This window comes from Nicotiana sylvestris, chromosome 8, assembly GCF_000393655.2.
Source record: "Nicotiana sylvestris chromosome 8, ASM39365v2, whole genome shotgun sequence".
In the NCBI taxonomy this organism is placed as follows: domain Eukaryota; kingdom Viridiplantae; phylum Streptophyta; class Magnoliopsida; order Solanales; family Solanaceae; genus Nicotiana; species Nicotiana sylvestris.
The window spans coordinates 34,185,596-34,210,769 of NC_091064.1; positions in this window are offsets into that span (position 1 = coordinate 34,185,596).

Genomic DNA, 25,174 nt, shown 5'->3' on the forward strand with positions numbered 1-25,174 from the left:
TGGTACTTGGGTGCCATTTTTCAGATACCGACAACCATTCCAATCTTGTTGAACTAAAGTTTCGGGCAATGCAGCTACTGGATGTAGCTCAATGACCTGGGTGGTTAGATCTTCATCTTTGGGTACCACCTGATATCTCCCTAGCTGCCTTAAGACCCTCTGCGGTGCATATGGCTGGATACTCCTCAAACCCATCAACCTTAGGTAACCCTTGGTAGCCATCATATATATGGCTTCTGTCATCGGGAGCCATCCTATAGTCCACTCGACCTGACTTGCTTTGAGAGCTTTCAAGTGGGAGACCCAGATTTCAAACCCTTCTGGCATATTGTAGTCTTTCATCCTTTCCTCATAACTCTTGATGAAGTTATCCGTGCTCGAACCATAACTCATGAATTTGGGGTGATGGCGGAGATGCTCGATCAACCACATTTGTAGAAGAATATTGCAACCTTCGAAGAATTGAGCCCCGGCTTTACATAATGTCAATGCTCGATAAATGTCTTCAAGGACTAACGGAGCAGGTGTATGATCTTTCTTGGTAGTGAGGATTTGTGCAATTCTGGCCATACGGATGTCCATTGTCCCTTCCGCATTTGGAAAGTCCATGATCCCCAAAAATGCCACAATAAAAGCGAACCGATGATGAATTTGCTAAAGGCGCTTATCTTGTTTGTTGCTCAAACCATTTTCATGCATTTCGAACCCAGCTGAGTGCCCGAACCTGAAGTACAAGAAGTATAAAGAACAACACCCTTTTCTTTCATGGGCCTTCTTCATATGTTTACTGATATTCAGGAGGTCAAAGAACTTGTGCACCGAAGGAGCCCTTGGAAATATAAGTTGTTGTTTCCTCAAATCCCGGCCAAACTCAATATACCCGGCCATCTCTTCTAGAGTAGGGGTAATCTCAAAATCTGAGAAGCGAAAAACATTGTGGAGGGGGTCCCAAAAGGTTATCAAAGCCTTGATCAGATCTTCTCGTGGTTTGATTTCCAGAATGTCTATAAGGGCACCCAACTGCTCTTTCACCCAAACCTGACCCTCTTCATCTAGATCATTCCACCACATACACAATTGCAACTAAGCATGTTCTATGACCAACTCGGACGGATTCTAGACAGTGTTTATTTGTACCTATGGGAGATTAAGGTTAGGTTTGACTCTGGTGGACCTTTTTGTAAAAACAGGTTTTTCAATTTCTAAAAGAAAAATCAACGGACCATGACCCCCTCCCCTCTATGTTACTTTAGCAAAAGTGGTCATTTGCAAACGTGGCCCCTTCGCAATTCCAAATAAATTTTGAGGTCGTGGAGAATTACTTTATGGAAAAATGACATTTTACCGACAGACTAGTCCGTTCCTTTACGAAAATATCCTTTGATAACTGAAGATACTCTGAGGCTATACCGGCAAAAACGGCTTAAGATATAACCGAAGCTGGATCGGCTTATTCTTTTGACCAAAATCCTAAACTATATTTATTTGACCATTTACTCTCTTTTTTCCCGAAAAATAAGGCCGAATCTTATGTAGGTTGCCTACGTATCCCACATCCGATGAGAATCAAACCTGCGTAGTTCGGTCAGTTTTGACACACTTGAAAAGGACACAGTATTGACTTATTTTGAAATGACTCTTTTCTTTTCCCTTTTTTTTGAAAATTTTCGGCAGAGTTTCAGGATATTTCCAAATACCGGGGATTTTTCAGAACCGGGCTTTATTTCTTTTCCTACATCACTCTTGGTTTTTCTCTTTTTTTACTTTTCCCTAGCCAGTCAGCATGCAGGCCGAAACAAATAATTGTTCACATGGCACATAGGATGCATCAGGATGGTTTGTCATTTTGGGCACACCTGTCCTAGACGGACCCAACCCCTGTGTTGAGTCCCCTAAGTCAAATGCACATGATGCGAACAAATGTTCATAGTAGGGATCCAGCATAAGGCTGTATTTTTTTAGGTTTAAAACCTGGGGTTGTGTTCTCGACCTGGCTTACCTGAGCAGACAACTCGAGCCGAAGAGGGGGCAATGTCCCAGGAGCACTGAAGTCTACTCAGCCTTGTTGCTGGCCCAGCCTCGTCCTATTTGGTATAGCTTCTAAAGAAAAAGCGGGTCACGCAAACGTGTGCACTATTTTTAGAAGACTCAGAAGGGTGGCGTAAGAAGATAGTTATATAAAATTCAAATAATATCGAAGTAGTAAGTAGACAACAATTAGCACAAAAGGTTCACAAAATATAGTAATATTAACAATAAATAAAGCCAAATAAAATCATATTAAAAAGCTCGAATTCTTGAACCCTGAACCAGAGATTCTGGGTTCGATCCCCAGCAGAGTTGCCACAGCAGTCGCGCCTCCTTTTTCTACACCCCGAGAGGGTATAAGGGACTTTTTTACAATTTAAGTGACAACCGAAATGGGATTATTTAAATAAAATCAGAGTGGCCACTTGGTATAATTTATGGTGTCCCAAGTCACCGGTTCAAATCCTGAATCGAGGAAGTTGACTCTATTTACGGTCTGCAAACACAAAAATACGGGTAAGGAATTCTGTTAACCCGGGAGAAGGTGTTAGGCATTCCTGGGTTCCGTGGTTTTAGCACGGTCGCTTTGATCATACTTGGCTTATTAAATTGTCTAATTACTCATTTTTAGAACCTATGTGCCTTTGCCTCTTTTAATTAAGAAATTGTCTTGAAACGGGTCACGCGTACGTATACCCATTTGTTTGGCGCATCAAATGTCACGCGAATGTGTCCACAATTAGTAACGCTTTATTATTATTAAGAAAGTTTGGCCGAAGTTGCGTGAACACATACTCCGGTTTTATTTTTAGAATCGTAATTATGCCACGCGAACGTGTCCACAACCACAATAGTATATTAAACGTGCCTAAAGTAGACTACGAACATTTTTCATATTCTCATCTAGGTTATGAAATTAATACGAGGGACATGTATGATTAAATCGTGGATGGCACACCTCGGACTATATGAACTAAATTTAATTTAGCGGCCTATCAAAAAAAAATTATTATTAAGAAAAGTTTGATCAAAGTTGCGCAAACGCATACTCCAAATTAGTTTTTAGAATCGTAATTATGTTACGCAAACATATACACAATCACGATGATATTTTAAACGTGCCTAAAGGCATTATATGGATATTCATTCTAATATCTAATCTTAGTATTTGTGAGGACCATAGTCGATTTAATTAAATGGCACACATCAATCTATTTGTAAAGGTCTATACTTAACTGAAACAGCCTACCAACATTCTTATTTTAAAAAAAAGGTTTGAGCCATTAGTCAAAAAAACTTGAGGTACATGTGTTAGTCCTTTAATTATTTTTGGGTAAAAGCGGGCCAACTACAAGCCAAGGTTACTGCAGAAACGGCAGGAGTAAATGGGGCTAATGGGGATTGGGCTTAAACAAACCAAACGGAAGAAAAGGAAGATACAGCCTAACTGATTTGGCTAGTTTGATTGGGCCAGTATTGAGCCTAGCCCTTTCATAATGAACTTCCAGTAAAGAAAAAGCATTTCCATTGTTCAGCATATAGAAACTTAACAAGTTGGAGCTGATGAACCTAACAGGAATCGAGTTCGAGCCTAAAAAGACAAAAGGAGAACGATAAAACACATTTTTGATATATAACTCCAAGCGGGCCACCTGATATGGGCCAAGGTTGGCCCAATAGCCTCTAACAAAAGAGGGCCTTCAACATTAAGGCCCTTTTTGGCTTAATTTCCCCTAATTCACCTTTGACAAAATAATACAACAATTTTCGAACATGGATGTCCAGATTATAAGCTAACCTATAATGACTCATTATTAATAGTAGCAGCATGGAAAATTCACTGATCTTAACCAAAGCATAAAGTGATTCAGCACCTATTGAATATTAATAGAAGCTCATCATATAATAACCTACCTTACATAATATTAACACTTAACATGACTTAAACGAAAGTATTTGTCCATACCAGCATACACAGTTAACACGCAATCACAGGTTCTAACACAGTCCTTAAATATTACAGATCTCCAGTATAGCAAAATTATTCCACCACGCATGAAACACTAAGCCAATTCTATTTTATCAACCTAAACATTATGACTAAGTGATGTAGAGCATCGGTTCTAAGTAGATTTATAAAGATGGAAAGAGATTACAAGCCAAATAAAGAAACAAAGAGCACATCAAACATAAAAATCCTAGAGTTTCCAACTTCAAGTCAAACAGCTCATTCTTCATTTTTTTGCATTTTTCAAGGTCTGTGATTGTACCTGGATACAGCAACAAAGAAACGAAGGTCCTGAACTGAGGCAAGATGAACAAACAACAGCAAACTAATAGCAATGAGCAACAGTAATAACCGAAACCAAAGCTTCAAAAAGCAACCATGTTTCAGCAAAGTAAACCAGAAATTCCCATGAACACTTCTAAGTTCTTCACCAAAGGAAAATAAGAGAATAGTGTGACCCAAATTTCAGAGAATGTAATGCAGAAACTTTTGTATTTTTCTAGGGTTCCCAATCTGTTTGTGTATTTCAGAACTTTTTGCAGGGAAATATTCTTCAAAATCTGATCCTAGAGTGAAGGAACGGGCCCCCTTTTATAGGCCTCTCAACCATGTGCTTAAAACAGAAAGATGGGAATTATTCCAGCCTGCAAAAGGCATTTTTCTAACAGAATTGGGACAGTTGTCAACCTCTAATTGGTTTCAGCACTTGTGCTGGCCAAATGAGGCTAGCTGCCCCTTTTTCTAGATCCTTCCAGTAGGTTTTTTTACCCTATCAAGTTTACCCATCCCTCGGATAAACCCCTGAAGTTTTCCTTTTACCATTGAACCCCCCAAACTTCCAATTGCCTATGAATTACTACTAACAAAAAAAAGCCAAGACCAGGACAACTTGATTGATTGAAAGTACCAAACACTTAAGCGACTAACTCTTGAATTAACTCTAAACTTAAATAATTTTATCACTAAGAGAGATCAGAAATGACACAGCATTTAAACAATTGAAACCAATATTAACATTAATTAATGACTGAACCATCCCTGAGGTTCGAACCTTTTGAATCCAATTACACACTGCCATTTTAATCACACTACAATGAGAGAGACTAGCACACTGATTTCCAAACGAATTCAACTAAACACAACCTAAACCAATTTATATGAATACTAGCCAAAACTGGACATCTAATAACTCTGATGGCAAATGCATAATTTTAACCCTAACCTATTGACTAGTAACAATGATTAAGCACAAAAGTCAATAAATAATCCTAAAATGCTTAAAACCCTAAATCATGCAACTAAACAGAATATCAGTCATGAAGAAAAATCAAGAGAAAGGGGAAGAAGATAACAGAAAAATAAATAAGATAAAACAAGAAAAAATTACCTATGTTCGCTCCAAACAGAATCCACTCGAAACTTGACCAAGCCTTAACGAAGCATAAGCGAACTCGAACTATCATTAATCGACTGTTCTTGCTATTTTGGGTTCACTTAACCAATCAATTGACCAAAAAAATAAAAAAGGGAAGCATTAGGGTTCATGGTTTCCAAATTCGATATTTGAGCAATTCGAACAAGAATTTCCAGGAATCAAAGACAAGGTAGCAATGGGGAAAGGTCAGGGGTCATAGGGTGTGAGTTCGGGGTTATTTGGGTGAGTTAGGGTTTTGGGCATCGATCTTAGATCTAAGATTCGAGCCGTTTGGGAGGGATTCGAGGGTCATGGGTTGGGGATTTAGGTCGGAATGGGTCAAAGGTTTTGGGCCCAATTAAAATAGCCCTTTTCTATTCTAATTCTCTTTTTCTTCTTTTTTTCAATTGTTTTTTTTTCTTTTCCTTTTTAATTAATTTAAAACCAAAATTAAATTCTTAAATTGAATTAATTTTCAAAATTAAGCTAATTATCTACTATAATATTTACAAAAATTAATTACTCCTAGATTAAACGAGAAAATTACTAATCTAAAATTAAAAAGCTAAGAATGCAAAAGTAAGCCAATTTTTGTGATTTTTATTTTAAATAAAATAACTAATTTACTAATTAATCCTAAAAATATGAAAACAAAATTTCAATGCAATGCATGGTATTTTTGAAATTTTTCATGATTTTTAACAAAATAAACATGCACAGAAATGCAAACAATTGGCACAAATTCCCACAAAATCCTACAAAATTATAAAATTGGAAAAAAAATTGATTTTCTTGTATTTTATGGGAATGACTCCTATAGGGCAAAAATCATGTGCTCACAGTTTCGAAAAAGAATAACAAGCTTCGAATGTGCGTGAATTATAAAGACTTGAATAAGGAGTGCCCTAAAGACTCGTTCCCACTGTCAAACATCGATCAAATAATTAATGCAACGGCCAGGCACGAGTTAATGAGTTTCCTCAATGCCTATTCCGGGTACAGCCAAATTAAGATGAACCTGGTAGATCAGGAAAAAACTTCGTTCATGACGAACTTCGGCACATATTGTTATAATGTGATGCCCTTCAGACTTAAAAACATTGGAGCCACTTATTAAAGGCTCGTGAACAAGATGTTAGAGAAAGAAATAGGTAAAACAATGGAATTATACATGGACTACATGTTGGTCAAGTCTTTGAATGCGGATAATCACTTAAAAACCCTCTAAAAACCTTTGATATCTTGAGGAAGCACAACATAGAGCTCAACCTGGAAAAATACGCATTTGAGGTTGGCTTTGGTATGTTCTTAGGTTTCTTGATTTCATAAAGGGGGATTGAGGTAAATTCCAATAAGATCAAGCCATCGAGGACATCTCAAACAAGCTGACAAGCGTAAAAGAAGTCCAAAAGCTAACGGAAGATTGGCCGCTCTAAGAAGGATCATCTCTCGATCCTCAAAAAAAATGTCAACACTTCTTCTCTCTTCTAAAGAAGAAAAAAAATTCCGAATAGACTCCAGAATGTCAACATGCTTTAAAAGACCTGAAAAGTTATCTATCAAGCCCCCCGCTGCTATCAAAACCGGGGGAAGGTGAATAATTGCTAATATATTTAGCAGTCTCAGATGTAGCGGTAAGTGTTGTGCTAGTCCGGGAGGATGAAGGTACGCAATTTCCTATCTATTATATTAGTAAAAAAATTTCAGGAGCGGAGGCTCGTTATCTGCACCTCGAAATATTAGCCCTAGCTATCATAGTCGCCTCTTGAAAGCTTAGGCTTATTTTCAATGCCACCCGATAGCCGTTGTGACGACCTTCCCTTTGCAGAATGTTCGTCACAAGCCTGAATTGTCAGGCCGGTTTGCTAAATGGGTGTTTGAAATCAGTGAGTTTGATATTGAATATAAGCCAGGACCGCAATAAAATCGCAAGTTTTGGCCAAATTTATGGCCAATTTCAGTCTCGGGTTATTACCCCTGGCTGCTCAAAAAGTGGTAATGGTATCGAAAACAACATCAGGAGTTTGGACCTTATTCATAGACTGAGATTCCAATGTAAAAGGGTCCGGGCTCAGGGTGGTCCTAATCATGCTTCGAGGGAGACATTGTGGCAGTCCATACAAACTGTTCCTTTTACTAATAATGTGGCCGAGTATGAGGCTTTGATTGTAGGACTCGAACTGGCCCAAGGACTTGGCTCCGAGGTCATAGAGATCAAGTGTGATTCCTAGCTGGTAGTAAACCAAGTATATGGGATTTTCGACACAAAGGAAGAACGCATGCAACAGTATATGACTAAAATTCAAACTTAGCTTGCACGATTTAGGGAGTGGTCGATCACACACATCCCAAGAGAAGAGAATGTAAAATCAGATGCATTGTCCAATCTAGGGTCATCCACAGAGATGAAAGGATTTGACTCTGGTACTGTCATTGAACATATGCATTCAATACTGGATGTGGACGGTTATTGCAAAGTAAATACAACCAACCTAATCTAGGACTAGAGGAATGAGTTCATCGATTATCTTCGGCATGGCAAGTTGCCCGAAGACCCGAAGGCATCCCAAGCACTACACACCAAAGTGTCTCGCTATAGCCTCTTAGGTGGACAATTATATAGAAGATCTTTCCAAGGCCTGTTGGCCCGATGTTTGGGAGTCTCAGTAGTGAACTACGTAATGAGAGAGGTCCATTAAGGAATTTGTGGGAACCACTCCGACGTAGATTTGTTGGTACAAAAACTGGTTAGGGCAGGGTACTACTGGACCTGGATGAACAAGACGCGAAGTCATTCATTCAGAAATGCGATAAGTGCCAGCGCCACGCACAATTGGCGCATCAGTCGTAACTTTTGCATTCGGTACTACCCCCATAGTTGTTAATGAAATGGGGAATAGATATAGTTGGGCCGCTGCTGCTGGGTCCCAGAAAAGTAATATTCCTTTTAATTTTAACAGATTACTTCACTAAATAGGTTAAAGAAGGTCCTTACCAAAAAATCAGTGAGAGGGAAATGGTTGACTTCCTATGGAAAAACATAATTTTCCAGTTCGGAATACCAAATGAGATTTCTTGTGATAACAGGCCACAGTTCATAGGCTCAAAAATCACAACATTTCTTGAAGACCTGAAAATCAAAAGGATTACATCCTCACCATACCATCCGAGCGCTAATGGACAGGCGGAATCGACCAATAAGGTGATCATTCAAAACCTCAAAAGAGGTTAGAAGCGACTAAAGGCAGGTGAACCGAAGCGTTACCGGACGTGCTATGGGCGTACCGAACGACGGCAAAATCAAGCATGGGAGAGACACCTTTCTCTATCATATACGGTGCAAAAGCTCTGATCTCGGTGGAAGTAGGAGAACCAATCTTACAGTTCTTTCGAACAGACGAAGAAGCAAATAATGAGGAATTGGTTGATGAACATAGGGATGTGGCATACTGTCACGGCCCGAGCCTGGGGGCAAGACTGGCACTCGGTGCCTTACCTATCCTTGCGTACCACTTACGACAGAGAGGCTCTGAACATGTAATGTGATACTCTGGCCATGGGCCATATTACAAAATAATGTGTGAAGCAAAATATAAATCTGAATAGAGGCTAACACTAACTAAATATCAACATAAAGCTGGCCTGGCAAGGCCATCATAACTACTATAACTGACAAGCCAACAAAATATACATACAGGGCCTACAAGCCCAACATACTGCACTAACTGACAGGATATATCTACAAGCCTCTACAGTTGGATGTACTATGATCGGAACAGGGCACCGACCTACCTAGAACCTATATACCCATATATACAGGATGTACACAAAACTCTAGACCCGGCAACTCCAAAGGACATGGAGCTTATCGATAAAGCTGAACTCGGGCAACACCTACTGAGGAGATCTACCCGTCTGTCTATCTAAACCTACACGAATAAAATGCACCGCCCCGAGAAAGGGACATCACTACAAAATAATTTACCGAGTATGTAAGGCAATATACTGAAAGCTGAAACTGAACTGATAATATAATAACTGAAAGCAACTGGGAGTCAAAGAAAATCTGAAGATATGCTCACCTGTTGATACTGACTTAACTCTCTCAATATAGTAAGTAAAATAGTTGTCTGACCTTATAAGTCACGGTATGTATATATATATATATGCTCTGCAGTAGTAGGATCGCTCATAGGCGCTCAACTGTACTAGGCTCTGTATCTCGGCCAACTGGACTCGCTCATAAGCGCTCGACCACAATAGGCTCGGTACATAACTTACCATCTGATCAGAGGTTGCCCAATAGGGGTCTGCCCATCAATTATAGCTCAATGGTAATGAAAATACTGTAATACTTGATATATAGACTCTCTGCTCTCTTGACTGGAAGAAGAAAATACTCAATTGAATATGCAGTCCCGATAAGGAAAATATTATCACTTACAAGACTAGGAAATATACATAAATGCGGGGATATGAATTTTTCTTTATGCCTCGTTATCAAACTCGTGTAATCACGAGATCATGCTAAAATGAAGGAAGGGCTTAGACTTAACATACCTGGAGTAGGGAAAATCCTTATGATGTTCTTGGAAAAGGTTGCATTGTACTCCTTAGAAACGCAAAATTTTACATCGCTAAAGTGCTAAGAAATCTCGTTGGTTGAAGAAATTACGTTGTAGTGTCTTTGTAGGAACTTGTAGGAGTTTGTAAGAAATTATATTGCTAAGGTGCTAAGCTCACGTTTTTTATTATAGTTATGTAGGGAATTTAGGAATCAGATTGTTGAGAATGAAATGTTACTTGTAGTTGAAATCCTAAATGAAGTGTCTTGAAATCCATATATTAGGTTGCCACCTAATCCCAAATGACCCTTAGTCATTTGTTTGGTTAGCTCCTTGCTTCCATGTGGGGGTGAGGGTGGGAAATATTAATTTTTATCCACTTATTAGGTAATTAGGTAATGTCTTGTTACCCGGTAATTAACCAATTATCCGCATAATTAAGAATTGTCTTAAATTACTTAAAATTCTATTTATTTTTAATATACTTTATACATCATACTATCATGGTCATATGGTACCTTGTATGGTACTAGTCCATAAATATCGAGTATTATGGCTCGGACCGTATTTTATCCCAAATCGACAACTTTCAATGAAACTCATTTTCTTTATTTTGTGTACCATTTATCCTTCATAGCACTTACTTATCACTTGTTATAAATAGCATAAATATGCTAACCTCAAGATAATCTCATCCTCGAGTCTATGTCAATTAATTGAAGACGAAACTTTAACGTACGAGAAAAGCGAGATGTAACATCCTTCCCCCTTAGAAATATTTGTCCTCGAATGTTTACTCTTAGATACATTGGAAAGTTTTTGCCAAAGTCTCCTCCGTACACTAGACTAAAACCACCCTGTGCGCAGCCAGAAAACATACTATATATGCCACACTCCACACTTGGCCTCCCATAGTTGTCTATTATTAATTCAGAACATCAAAAACAAGAGGTTACCTGAGGACCTACTGGCCTGAATAGGGCTATGCTTAGGTATCCCATCTCGATCCATATCTTCGGTTTGAAATAGGTGGGGGTATTTAGACCTCATTTCTTCCTCCACTTCCCACGTCATCTCTACCACATTCTTGATTCTCCATAAGACCTTTACGGAGTATACCTCCTTATTCCGTAACTTGCAGATTTGTCGGTCTAGGATGGCAACCAGAACTTCCTTGTATGACAAGTCCTCTATAATCTGTACATCATCCGTGGGCACCACTCGGGTAGGATCGCCAATGCACTTCCATAACATAGATCCGTGAAAAACAGGATGGACAGACTCCAATTTCGAGGGCAATTCTAACTCATAAGCTACTTGGCCCACCCTACGAATGATCCTATATGGACCAATATACCATGGGCTAAGTTTGTCTTCCTTGCCAAACCTCATCACACCCTTCATAGGTGATACCTTTAAGAATATCCAGTCATTAATCCCGAACTCTAAAACTCATCGACGTATGTCATAATATGACTTCTGACGACTCTGAGTTGTCAACAGTCGCTCTCGGATAAGCTTTACTTTGATACCACTTTTGTCAAAGGTTCTAAAAGAGAAGAAAATTCCTTTACAAGTTTCCTGTAATAATCTGCCAAGCGAGAAAGCTACGAACCTTCATAGGTATTGTAGGTCTAGATCAAGTCTTTACTGCCTCAATCTTTTATGTATTAACCCGAATACCTTCACCTGAAATAATATGCCTAAGGAAAGCTACAGAATTCAACCAAAATTCACATTTAGAGAATTTTGCATACAACTTCCTTTTCTTTGTAAAACTTTGAGCATGGTATGTAAATGATCTGAGTGTTCAGTCTCTGAACAAGATTACACCAATATATCATCAAATAATGCAATCATGAATAGATATAGAAAGGGTCTGAACACTCGGTTCATCAAGTCCATGAATACTGTTGGGGCACTAGTCAAACCGAATGACATAACACAAAACTTGGAGTGCCCATATCTGGTCTTGAATGCTATCTTTGGGATATCTTTCTCCTTAACCCTTACTTGAGGGTACCCAGACCTCACGTCAACCTTCGAGAAATACTTGGCACCTTGCAACTGACCATATAAATCATCAATCCTCTAGAGGGGTACTTATTCTTGATTGTCACCTTATTCAACTGTGTATAATCAATACGCACCCATAAGGCACCATCTTTCTTCCTTACAAATAACACATGTTCTCCCCATAGTGATGTACTAGGTTTGATAAAAACTTTTTCTAGCAAGTCCCTTAGTTATTCCTTCAAAGTTTTTAGCTTTGTGGATTCTATTCTGCAGGGAGAAATAGATATTGGTTGAGTAGCTGGTAGTAGGTCAATAGCAAACTTAATTTCTTGCTCTGGCGGAAGACCTGGAAGCTTATTGAAAAAAAACCATCGAGAAACTCATTAACCATAGGGATAGATTGAATGGTTGGTGACTCTACTTTCACAGTCTTTACCCGAACTAAGTGATAACCATAACCTTTTCTGATCATCTTCCTTGCCTTAAGATAGGAAATAAATCTACCTCTCGGCGATGCAGTATTACCTTTCTACTCCAAAAACAGGCTTTCCTGGAAATTAGAATCGAACCACCTTTGATCTTCAATCAATGTTAGCATAACAAGAACCAACCAATCCATACCCATTAGAACATCAAATTCTACCCAACCAAATGTCACGTACCTTATCCTTATTTGTTATCAAACTTATCATGGGCCATTACGGGCATATCTATATATATACGTAACAATATTAGGACTTAACTCGTAGAACTCATTCAAGAAAAAAGTTTATATGGATACATAAGGGCCGACAAGGTCGTAGACATTTCATACCCAAAACTATATACAGGATACTATCTGCAAAACCTCTAAGAAAACATAACCATAATATATACAAGTCGGGATAGGGCCCCCTACGCCCTTCTAAAACAACCTAAAATATTCAGAACCTAACTTGGTAATACTCCAAGAGGAGGTGGAACTCACCAACCAAAAGCTGACATCTGGAGGAAGTCTACAGTAGAGGGTCCTTGCCTCATCCTATATGAGAGCCTCGATCAGACACACTTTAAAGCGGAATCTTCATATCCTTATCAGTTACCTTCCTCCTCTTGGCCTGACTACTATCCTCTTCCTCTACATATCCCATAACATACACAGATGAACCTTGATTGATGGACTCCCAAGACTGTGGACTATCTGGAACCTCAGAAGAGCTGGTGTCCGCAAATACCCTAACATAGTTTTGAGCCTGAGGGGAACCCAGTTGTACCAATCTGTGCACCACTCCCCTCATCCCTGATCAATGGGTTGTGATAATGAAACTAAGGTCCTTGGTGAGGTTGGAACTCCTCTTACCCCATCTACTACCGGAGTGGTCGAAACAGCTCGAATGGATGACTCATATGGATCCTCGGATGAATCATCTTCAATAGAACCCATGATCTCTTATGGGTCTAACTCCATAGTGTAACTTATATCTCTTTCTAACACTTCCGTAGCCTTCTGACCCATGCTAGCAGCTTGCGCCTATCGTCTAGTAGTAATAGGCATCACTAAAACATAAATAAAGTAAAGATTATGAGTAGATACTTATGACTCAGTTCTATCGCACAATCTGGATTAGGAAGAAAAGTAACAATCCTAAATATCATGTAGCCTCCTGTTTATAAGTGTGGTGCACAACACACCCATAAACAAGACTCTACGAGATACGGCTTATAGACTCCCTAGGATAGAACTGCTCTAATACCACTTTTGTCATGCCCCGAGCCTGGGGACGAGACCGGCACCTGGTGTATTACCTATACTTGCGTGCCACTTACGACTGAGAGGCTCTAAATATGTAATTCCATACTCTGTCCATAGGCCACATTACGAGATAATGTGCTAAGCAAAATATAAAACGGAATAGAGGCTAACACTGACTAAATGTCAAAGCTGGCTCGGCAAGGCCGTCATAACTACTATAACTGACAAGCCAACAAAATATATATTGATGCCCAATTTTTCCAATAATATTTTCAAAATTATGCTTTGGCATCAATTAGTATTTTCATACAATTTCTGTATTTTTAAAATATTTTAATTAATTTCTCCCAGCATTTTATTTATAAAACAATCACTAATTGCATCACAAATAATTTTATAATAATTTTTGTGGCTTAATTTTATCATTTGCATTTGTACTGAGTTTCAATTATTGCACAAATAACCACATTTGTATTTTTAGAATGCAATTGCAATTATATCCTATGCATGCATTATTATATTATGTTGCTAGAAAATAGCCTTTTATATTTTTAAAATATTAAGTATTTTTTTAAAAATATTTCTAGGAATGAAAATCATTTTTTACAACCTATTAGCTATTTTTTAAAATTGTTTTATCAATTAAATAGGTATTTAATAAATGGCCTTCTTATTTTTCGGATTTAGCCTAAATTAAACAATTCAAACCCCTAGCCCACCAAGACCAGGCCCACCAAATCCTACCCAGCCCCAAACCCTCTAAATCCTAGCCGTTGATCCTAGAGATCAACGACCACCATCACTTCTTACCAAATTTAACCAAACGACCCCCCTTCCAAACCTAGCCATTCTCACCAAGCAGCCGCCCTGAAACCCTCTCATCTCTAATTCTCTCTGAAACCAAGCTTAACCCTATCCGCTGCCACCCAAAACCAGCCTTAATCCCTGTGATTCCTACTCGATCTATGGCTTTCCATGGCTGTACGAGGCCTCTACTTGTCTCCTATCTCCCCTGGTTGCTTGATTGTGTGACCTTAAAGAGTCTATCTGTGGTCTGTTAGTGTTTTCTATCAAAGTTTCACAGCTCAAATCCTTGATCCAAAGGCCAGATTCTCTTTACCCTTTCTCTTTTCTTCAAAAACTTAGCATTTGGACTTGAATCCGTCCAGATCCTTGTAGATCTGGAGCGATTTGAGTTCATCGGTGCTTTTTCCTTAAGGCTCCTTTATTTCTTCACTGATTAATCGATTTCTGAACATTTTTTGTTATGTTAGGGTTTGTTTTCTTGTCGTTTGTTGGTCGAACCTCTGGCTATCTGAAGTATTTTCAAACATTCATGGCTATTCTTTTGGGTTCTTTTACTTCTTTACTACTAACCGATTTTTAAGCACTATGCTACTTTAGATTTCGATTTCTACGATTTTTGTTGTTCGAATCTCTATGTGTTGACATGCTTTCAAGTTTTCCATGGTTGTTTCCTTCTTTAAGTGTTTCAAATTAGAGTTCTTACCATACTCCTCTTCAAGAGGTTTTTCTACTTTCAATATTTTATATGTTCATCTCTTTACATGTTTGGTTAACTTCCGTATGTATGAACCCTAGATGTTCTGATGGTAGCACTGATTTCTTCTATTATGTTTCTTTCTGTGAACTAGTCATATTAACTGACTCTATTTAGGGTTTGAGTGATTTTCCTGTTAAATCCAGTATTCTTGGGGTTTTGTCGCTTAATTGATTTCTATTTAGGGAATTTGAATGATTCTTTCTTGAAAATCAGTATTTTTCGGGATTTGTTTCCATATTATGACAAATTACCCTTGCCTTAATTAGTTATCGGTCTTGGGGATTTGATGGACTCCTTATATGATTTGGTGTTGATTTATTGCCTTACTTAAGTCCCAGTTCTGACCGTTAATTAATTGCCCCCAATTAAGGGGTTTATTCTGAACTTTTTTTATAGGAATTGACTCTGTGATTGATTAATTGCTCCTAATTGATTGAACTATGATTCTTTACCTTATTTGTTGTACTCTCTAAAGTGCGATATATACACTCTCATTCTGCTCCTTCAAGACGAACATTAGTTCATCAACTACTCTTACACTGTAAAAAAGGCTCTTTGTTCTTCCTGCTACTTGTGATCTTCACTAGTCTAGTCAGTTGTAAGCCAAGGCTAGAAATTGCACAACACTTGTCTCAAATCTTGTGTTCTCTTTCCCTAACTGGTATGCCTCTAATTAAATTTTAGAATCCAAACCTGTGTATTTATTTACTGCCTAGTTCATCAGTCTTGAGCTCAATCCTGCTTCTGTTTACTACTTATCTAGCATGCCTAATACACCTTGTTCAATATGTGATTAGCATGTATCAACTTACTTGTCTGTCTACTGTTTATCTAACATGCCTAAATACTGCCTTGTTCAAATATGTGATTAGCATGTCCCCACTTTACTTGCATGTTTACTATCTTGTTTAGCATGTCTTACACTGTCTTATTCCATATGTAATTAGCCTGTTTGCCTGACTACTGCTTATCTAGCATGCCTCAACTTTATTTTGTAAGTGTGTGATTAGCATGTCTACACTTGTTAATACTTACCTAACCTGTCCATTTAAGTTCTTGCATGTTCTGCCTTACTCCTGCTAAGTTATCTAGTCTCTCCAAGGCAACTCTAGTTGTGTTGTTTATATGCCCTAAACATGTTTCTGCTGTGATCTTTGCTTCATGTTTCAATGACCCACATTATAACTAACCTATTAATTCTGTAGAACCCCTTGAGAACTCTATGCACCCTGCTGTTTATGTGATCCACTATATACTAAGGTGTATTCTATGTGTCCCCAACCCCTCTCTCCTTGTGCGGAAACTGCTTGCCAAGTGTTTCTGAATAATGGTTGTTCTGTGATTGGTGTTTGACTTAAAAATGTTTTTCCATACTTTTCCCAAGCTATTTTTACCTCCAAAATCAGTACTGATTTTCAGAAAATCTATTCACTTCTAAGAAACCTCTCCATATTGTTTGCCAAAACTCTTTCAAATCATGTCAAGTACTCTCACTTATTCTTAGGTTATTAAGTCTTGTCCCTCTGGTATGTGTACTGCTTAGAGGTCCCTGAGATCTCTCTAAACTCTGGCATATCAGGGCTGGCTCTTCCATACTGCACATAATCAGTCTTTATTTGAGAAAGTCTGGGTGTGAGCACTTCCCGGGATCCTTGAGGTCCTTAGGGAAATCTAACACACCTGGACACAAATGTGGCAATGAATCTTAGGCATTTGAGACAAGTGAAGGCCTGGTACACCAGGATTTTCTTTGGGCCTACTTCAGGCTCCCTGTAGCTTAATTTCTATCCTATTGATGTATTTTTATTCAATCATTGGTCTATAATAATTAATTGTAAATAGATATTGGGGTGACTAGTGAAAAGGGAGGGTAGTTGTATACTGTGGATAAAGTTGGGTAGATAATATGCCTATAGGGTTCATTTTGATTCAAATAAGTTTTGTTAGATAATATGCCTATAGGGTTTTGCTTTGGTCAAATAAGTTTTGCCTGCTTTACTTTACATGATTAGACACCATGCATATAGGGAATAAAATAACTAAGGTTCAGTTTCCATTACGGCATATATTTAAATTTGTCTCTTTAGAAATCATGCCTATAGGATCTAAAGTCAGTTTTGATTAGAACTCATGCCTATAGGATCTAAAATTAGTTTAATTAGAACTCACGCATGTAGGTTCTAAATCAGTTTAATTAATTATCCTACTCGTTTCTTTAATAGTCTTCAACGTTGTGTTAATTAATATCAATAGAAAGCATGACTATAGGATAAAGGACTTCAAAATGTCTTCCCAGAATTATGACTGCATATACACTTAGGCAAGACTTAGGGCATTAAATAACTGTGAAACCAGTTCTGTTTATATGTGAGATTATCCAGGCTTAACATGCTATAAAACCAGTAGGCAAACTGGTTAGGATTCTGTCACTTTCCTTACGCATATCCTGAATCTGCAACATTCATATAGATATCATGTTCTTAGGATTTCTGAATTTCTTCAAAATTTGTATTTTAAACGTGCTGTTTGTTTGACTATATACATGCGGAGGTAAATGTGAGCATTCTAACTGCTTGTCCTATATGTTATTTGCCTGTCGCCTAGATTTTTACCTTTTACAGACCTTAGGCTGTCCAGAACTGTCCAGGTTTAGAGGTCCCAAATTCCTCCGGGACCATAAGGAAGGGACAGGTAGCAGCACGCTTAGAGGTCGATAATTAAATTCGCTCATATAACCACTAAGGGGAGGGTAATGGGTAGTAAAAGGATATGATGACCTGCGCATTAATGTCACATGTAGCCCCTCTCATTGAGGAGAGATTACCGGGCATTGCATGGGTATGATCTTGTAGGCTAGTCAACTTAGGATTTCCCTTTCCTAATTTCTCCTATGTGTTTAAATTTTATAAATTTCCTTTTCTTTACATATACATGTGCAAGTTGTTCAAACCTCTCTCTTGCTTCCATTACCTGAATCATACATGTATTTAGAATATGAAAACATGCCTTTATTTGCAAATATGTGTTGAAACTGTTTACTTGTTAATAGACTAATTCACATAGTTTAAGTTCGGCCAGGACCCACCGTTATGGACCGCGAGGGGTGCCTCACACCTTCCCCTCAAGGTTATATCGAGCCCTTACCCTAATCTCTGGTAGTGCAAACTAGTTACATGAGTTAATTGCACTAGGTGCCCTAACGCACCATAATCCTTTAGGTGGCAACTCTTCAAATACCCAATTCCCAAAATGAAACAAGTTATTCCCCCATGAATGTTGAAACCCGAAACTTCCCCACAAAAAGGGAAAAAAGGGGGCGCATATAGGGCCTACAAGCCCAACATACTATACTAACTGACAGGATATATCTACAAGCCTCTACAACTGGATGTACTATGATCGGAATAGGGCCCCGACCTACCCATAACTCGTATACCTATATATACTGGATGTACACAAAACTCTAGACCCGGCAACTCCGAAGGACGTGGACTTACTGATAAAGCTGAACTCGAGCAACACCTACTGAGGATGTAAAACTGGGTTAGATTTTTTCGAGGGGTGCAATTTGCTACTACAAATGTGGATGATTGAGCATCTGTGTCACCGCCCTCAATATATGAATTATGGATCCACGGAGAAAAGTTGCATTGAAGATTTCGACAAAAAGGATCTCAGGGTTCAAATTGCCAGAAGGGTTTGGAGATTGGGTATCCTACCTTCGTTCCATAACTGCGGGGAAAATAGAGTGGACACTGAGTTGGCTTCCTATTGAAGAAATTGTGTATATGCCTGCCACCGGCCCATACCTCCTCCTAATACGTCTTCAAGGCATTCAGGAAGATGCCAGGTGACACACCCAGATGAAGATCTTATTGTTTATGCAGTCGAAGTCAGCTCCGATGGCCAATTTCATGAAGAAACAGTTCGTCATAATTGGAACGAGTGCCAGTATTTGACAGCAAACACTCGAGTGCATGACCTATCTAGAGGCGAGGTCTCACCCGCCTATCTTGTTTGGTATAGAAAGAAGCACACTGCAAGGGCCGAACCTAAAAGAACAACCCAAAGGCCCCACATCTAGGAATTTGTTGAAGCGTCACAGGAACAGTGGACTTGGTTGGCTAAGGAGAATGAGTACAAGGCCACAATAGGCAAATTGGAAAAACAAGTCAGGGATCTTCAATTTGAGAATGGTTTGTAAGTCGCCGCGGATGAGGGTGAAAAAAAAAGGTTAGCCAAAGAAAATGACGCCCTCCGAGCCCGAATTCGAGAAATGAAAATAGCAGTGGAGAACCCCGCCAGAAGTGCAAAAGATGAAAAGCTTGTAGATAACCTTAGACGCAAAGTGGGTGAATATGGTTTTGATCTTGAAAAGACCGAGGGAAAACTGGCAAAGGCTCGAACAAAATTGGCCAAGAATGCGGAGGAACGAGCACGCTTTGTTCAATCATTAAAAGGAAAATATGACAATGGAATCATGGGGTTGAAGAAAAAGATCACCGTCCTTGAGAACGAAATGACCAAGCATGCAAGATATTTCAAAGAAGAAAGAGAACATTGCTATGCCCTGATGTCGCAGCTAGAAAAAGACCTGCAACAGCTTTAAGAGCAAAATCATATAGCCGAACAAGTTTGGGGGCCAGATCAGCAGATCAGACGGTTGCTACAAGAGAAGGGTATTATCAGGGAAAGGGTTAGGAGGATTGCGGACTACATTGTGATGAAGTGCAACGAATGTGAAACATGACCAGGTCCATGTTCTTCGCTTCCATTATGATTTTGTCCGGCAGATTATGGATGACCTATTTTGCCTCCAAGAAGATATGGCGCGTAGGCCCGCGACGAGACAGACTGATGTCTCGCGGGCCCCTGGAGCAACAGTTGAGGCACTCATGTATTTTTTATTTTATTGTTCGAGTCTGTATTTTCAGTTTCTGTTGGAGTTCATTAGTCCATTTTTGAGTCTGTATTTTCATTTTTCTTTTGGAGTCTGTTTAGTCCACCTTTCAAGTCTGTTTGTATTTATGATTAATTATGTAGGAGAATTCGTTGTAATCAGGATGTTTTGTTTTTATTTTATTTTATGAAAAAGTGAAAACCCAAAAAAAATGTATATTTCTTTTATTTTACACTTATCCCCTGAACTACGTAATGATCTGATTCATGCGGCATCATGATACGTAGGCAATCCCTATAGGATTCGATCATAACCCTAAAATAAAAAAAATGATGAAAAAAAGAGAGAAAAAGGGAAAGGGAGTAAAAGAAATGAAAATTGAGTGGAAAGAAATAATGGCAAAACAAGAGAGAAAACGAGTGCAAAATAAAAAGGAAGTAACAAAAATAAGTGGGAAAGGGAAATAGTGATTAAAAGAGGGTTTGGAGTGAAAAGAGAAAAGAGAGAAGAGAAAGTGCAAAATGCGAAGAGTTAGTTAAAAGCCGGGATGAAGCATGCAGCCGTTCAAATGCACGATAAAAGCTTTAACTATCTAGGTGCATTGCATCCCAAATGTGCGGTTGCCTGTCTGTTAATTCTTTAAAACTAACAAGTTCGTTGTTGTCATTGAGTACAGGAAGGTTGTTAGTTTGTTTGGCATTCTGGCAACCCATCCGTACAACACCAGGTCTAAAAACAAGTTGATCATGGCTGGCCAAGAACCGGACGCAAGTATTATTGATCCACCAAGAGAGGTGGAAGAGTTTGAGGTTGGTTTGAAAGAGGAGTTAAATAAGTTAAAACACCAGATGGTAGAGATGTACCAGGCATGGATGAAAGGGCATCCCCCACCATCATGCCCTGCCAACCCTGTTTTCATCCCATCGCTAGCTCAGTCCCAAGAACCTCCCACTACATATTCATCCCCACAACATGAACCAGGCTTCACCCCTTACCACCACTATTATGGCACCACTTCCCAAACCATACAAGCTCCACCAACCAAAACAACCCCATACCCTCCTCAACCAGCTACCCCTATTTTTATAGCACCTCCACCAGCTACACTCCATCGATTTTCCAGTGAGACATTATTCCAGACCCAAGATAATCAGTACTATCCCCCAGAGCCTACTTTCAAGGCTCCAGATCATTACTCCTACACTTCTCATTTCGACCTCCCTGTTGAGACTGAGAAACCACCTAAAAACCTGGAACAGGAGGATATGTTTAAGAAGGTGAGAAGCTTGGAACAATCGCTCAGAAATATGCAAAGGTTGGGAGGTCAAGTAAGTGTAGCCTACAAAGATCTGTGTTTGTTCCCTGACGTACATCTACCTATTGGGTTCAAAATGCCCAAATTTGATTTGTATGATGGGCACAGAGACCTCGTGGCTCACTTAAGGGGATTCTGCAGTAAAATGAGAGGAGCCGGTAGGAAAGATGAGCTGTTAATGGCATACATTAGCTAGATTCTGAGTGGCACGACATTGGAGTGGCACACTCGTCAGGATCACAGCAGATGGTATACCTGGGATGATTTGGCCCAAGCATTCGCTCGTCATTTCCAATACAACATCGAGATTGTTCCAGATCATTTGTCTTTGACTAAAATTTGGAAGAAGCCTAGTGAAAGTTTCAGGGAATACAGTTTTCGCTGGAGAGAACAGGCAGCAAGGGTTAACCCTCCAATGGAGGAGAACGAAATGGTGGAATAATTTCTTCAGGCCTTGGAGCCTACTTACTTTGGTCATCTAATCTCGGCCATAGGTAAGTCTTTCAATGATGTAATAAAAATGGGAGGGATGGTAGAGGAAGGGCTCAAGTCAAGCAAGATCATGAGCTACTCTGCCATTAAAGCAACTACGCATGCAATCCAGAATGGTACCGGAGGCGTGCGTGGGAAAAAGAAGAAAGAGGATGTCGCTATGGTCGTTTCAGGATCATGGCACGGACCAGGGGATTCTCCTACCCACTACACCCAACCTCGAACCCAGTTTCAAGCGTATACCCCAACTCCATATAGTCCACCCCAGCACTACTTCCCCCTACTAGAGCCTCAATACTTAGTCAGGACACCCCAATATCATGTCCATCATGCATAGTCATATACTCAACCCCTTCCTCACCCGCAATGCCAGTCCCACGAAACCCTTACCCACCACCATAAACATACCGAAACCCCACTGGTCCAAATTTTTGAGCCAAGCCAGAATTCAGGAATGAAAGGTTGCAGTAGAAGAAAACCTTCACCTCACTTGGGGAATCTTATACCAGCTTATTTCAAAGATTGAGGCAGTTGGATGTTCTGAGTCCAATTGAGTCAAAACTACCAAACTCCCCCTCCCCCAAAGAACCTAGATTATTCTCTCAAGTTTGCGTACTGTTCTGATACTCTGGGGCACGACACAGAAAAGTATTGGCACTTGAAGAACGCCATCCAAGAGCTCATTGATATGAACTAGATTGTGGTCCAGAGCCTAGAAGCACCCAACATCAATCAGAACCCATTGTCGGCCCATGCTGAAACACACATGATTGAGATAGTGCACAAAGATGGGAAGCCCAAGAAGCCTTCACATTCTGTCATGATGGCCCGGTCTAGTGAAAGTATGTCAGTAAAGAACCCGGTTGTCACAAAAGCAACCTCTTTGATAGCTGAAGGATCGATGGACAAGTCGAGCATGCCAAATGATAAGCCAGTTGTGGTAGTTGAAAAGAGGTCCCCAAGTGATATTGTAGCAATGCAAGAAAAGCCAAAGGTGATCGTGTTGGGGGTCGCAAGTAAACTAGTCATAATTGTGGAAGGTTCTCACACAGACCCTATCATTATCAAACCTGTGACCCAGCTACCGGTGGCTGACACCAAAACTGTCCCATGGAACTATGAGCGAGTGATAGTGTCCTATAAGGGGAAGGAAGTGAAAGAGAAAGTTAACGAGGCCCAGGGATTAACTCGTTTGGGGAGATGTTTTGCCTTGGAAGAGTTAAGGAAAGCTAAAACGCTCAGAGACAATCCAGTTCTAGTGAAGAAATCGGTTACTGAAGAAGAAGCGGAGGAGTTTTTGAGAAAAATGAAGGTACAAGATTTCTCCATCATAGAACAGTTGAGAAAGACTCCTGCTCAGATTTCCCTGTTATCATTGTTGATCCATTCAGATGAACATCACCGGGCCCTGATGATGATTCTGAACGAAGCTCATGTCCCCGACAAAATCACTATGAACTATCTGGAGAAGATTGCTAATAAGATATTTGAGTCTAACCGGATCACATTCTCTGATGATGATTTGCCTCTGGAGGGTACAGAACACAATCGAGCCCTTTATCTCATAGTAAAATACGAAGATTCTATGGTCACAAGGGTGTTGATTGACAATGGTTCTAGTGCAAACATCTAGCCTCTCTCTACTCTGAACAAGTTAAAAGTTGATGATGAGAGGATTCACAAGAACATCATATGCGTCCGAGGTTTTGACGGAGGAGGAAAAGACTCTATTGGAGACATCATACTCAAGTTGACAATAGGACCAGTTGAATTCACTATGGAGTTCCAGGTGCTGGATATGGCTGTTTCATACAATTTGTTGTTGGGTAGGCCTTGGATACATGTTGCTAAGGCAGTTCCGTCCTCTTTACATCAGATGGTGAAGTTTAAATGGGATAGACAAGAAATCATCGTACATGGCGATGAGAATTTATGTGCTTTCAATAATACCTCTATCCCGTTTATCGAGGGTGAAGAGGATAAGGGGTTGTGGGTCTATCAAGAGTCTGAGATGGTGTTAGTTGAAAAGGTTCCGAAAGGGGCATACATCCCAGGTCCAAAGTTGGCGTCTGTAATCGTCATGGTAGCGACCGAGATGTTGAAAAATGGTTTTATGTCGGGCAAGGGTCTGGGGGCATCTCTGCAGGGTATCACACAACCAGTTTCCTTGCGTGAAAATTTGGGCACATTTGGTCTGGGGTACAAGCCTGCAGGGGATGATGTGAAGAAGGCTCGAAAGTTGTACCCATCTGTCTGTCTGAACCTGCACGCATGAAATGCAGCGCCCCCACAAAGGGACGTTAGTACGAAATAATGTACCTAGTATGTAAGGCAATATACTGAAAGCTAAAACTAAACTGATGATATAATAACTGAAAGAAACTTGGAGTCAAAGAAAATCTGAAGATATGCTCACTGCTGATACTAACATAACTCTCTCAATATAGTAAGTAAATAGTTGTCCGACCTTATAAAGCTCGGTATATATATATATATATATATATATATGCTCTGTCGTAGTAGGTTTGCTCATAGGCTCTTGGCCATACTAGGCTCTGTATCTCGGCCAATTGGTCTCGCTCATAGGCGCTCGGCCATAGTAGGCTCGGTATATAACTTACCATCTGATCAAAGGTTGCCCAATAGGGGTCTGTCCATCGATTATAGCTCGATATTAATGAAATTACTGTAATACTGTATATATAGACTCTCTTCTCTCTTGACTGGAAGAAGGAAATACTCAATTGAATATGCAGTCCCCGATAAGGAGAATATTATCACTTACAAGACTAGGAAATATACGTAAAAGACGGGATATGAATTTTTCTTTATGCCTCGTTATCAAACGCGTGTAATCACAAGATCGTGATAAAATGAAGGAAGGGCTTAGCCTTAACATACCTAGAGTAGAGAAAAATTTGTATGATGTTCTTGGAAAAGGTTGCACCGTACTCCTTTAGAACTGTAAAATTTTACGTTGCTAAAGTGCTAAGAAATCTCGTTGGTTGAAGAAATTATGTTGTAGTGTCTTTGTAGGAACTTGTAGGAATTTGTAAGAAATTATATTGCTAAGGTGCTAAGCTCATGTTTTTTTATTATAGTTGTGTAGTGAATTTAGGAATCTGATTGTTGAGAATGAA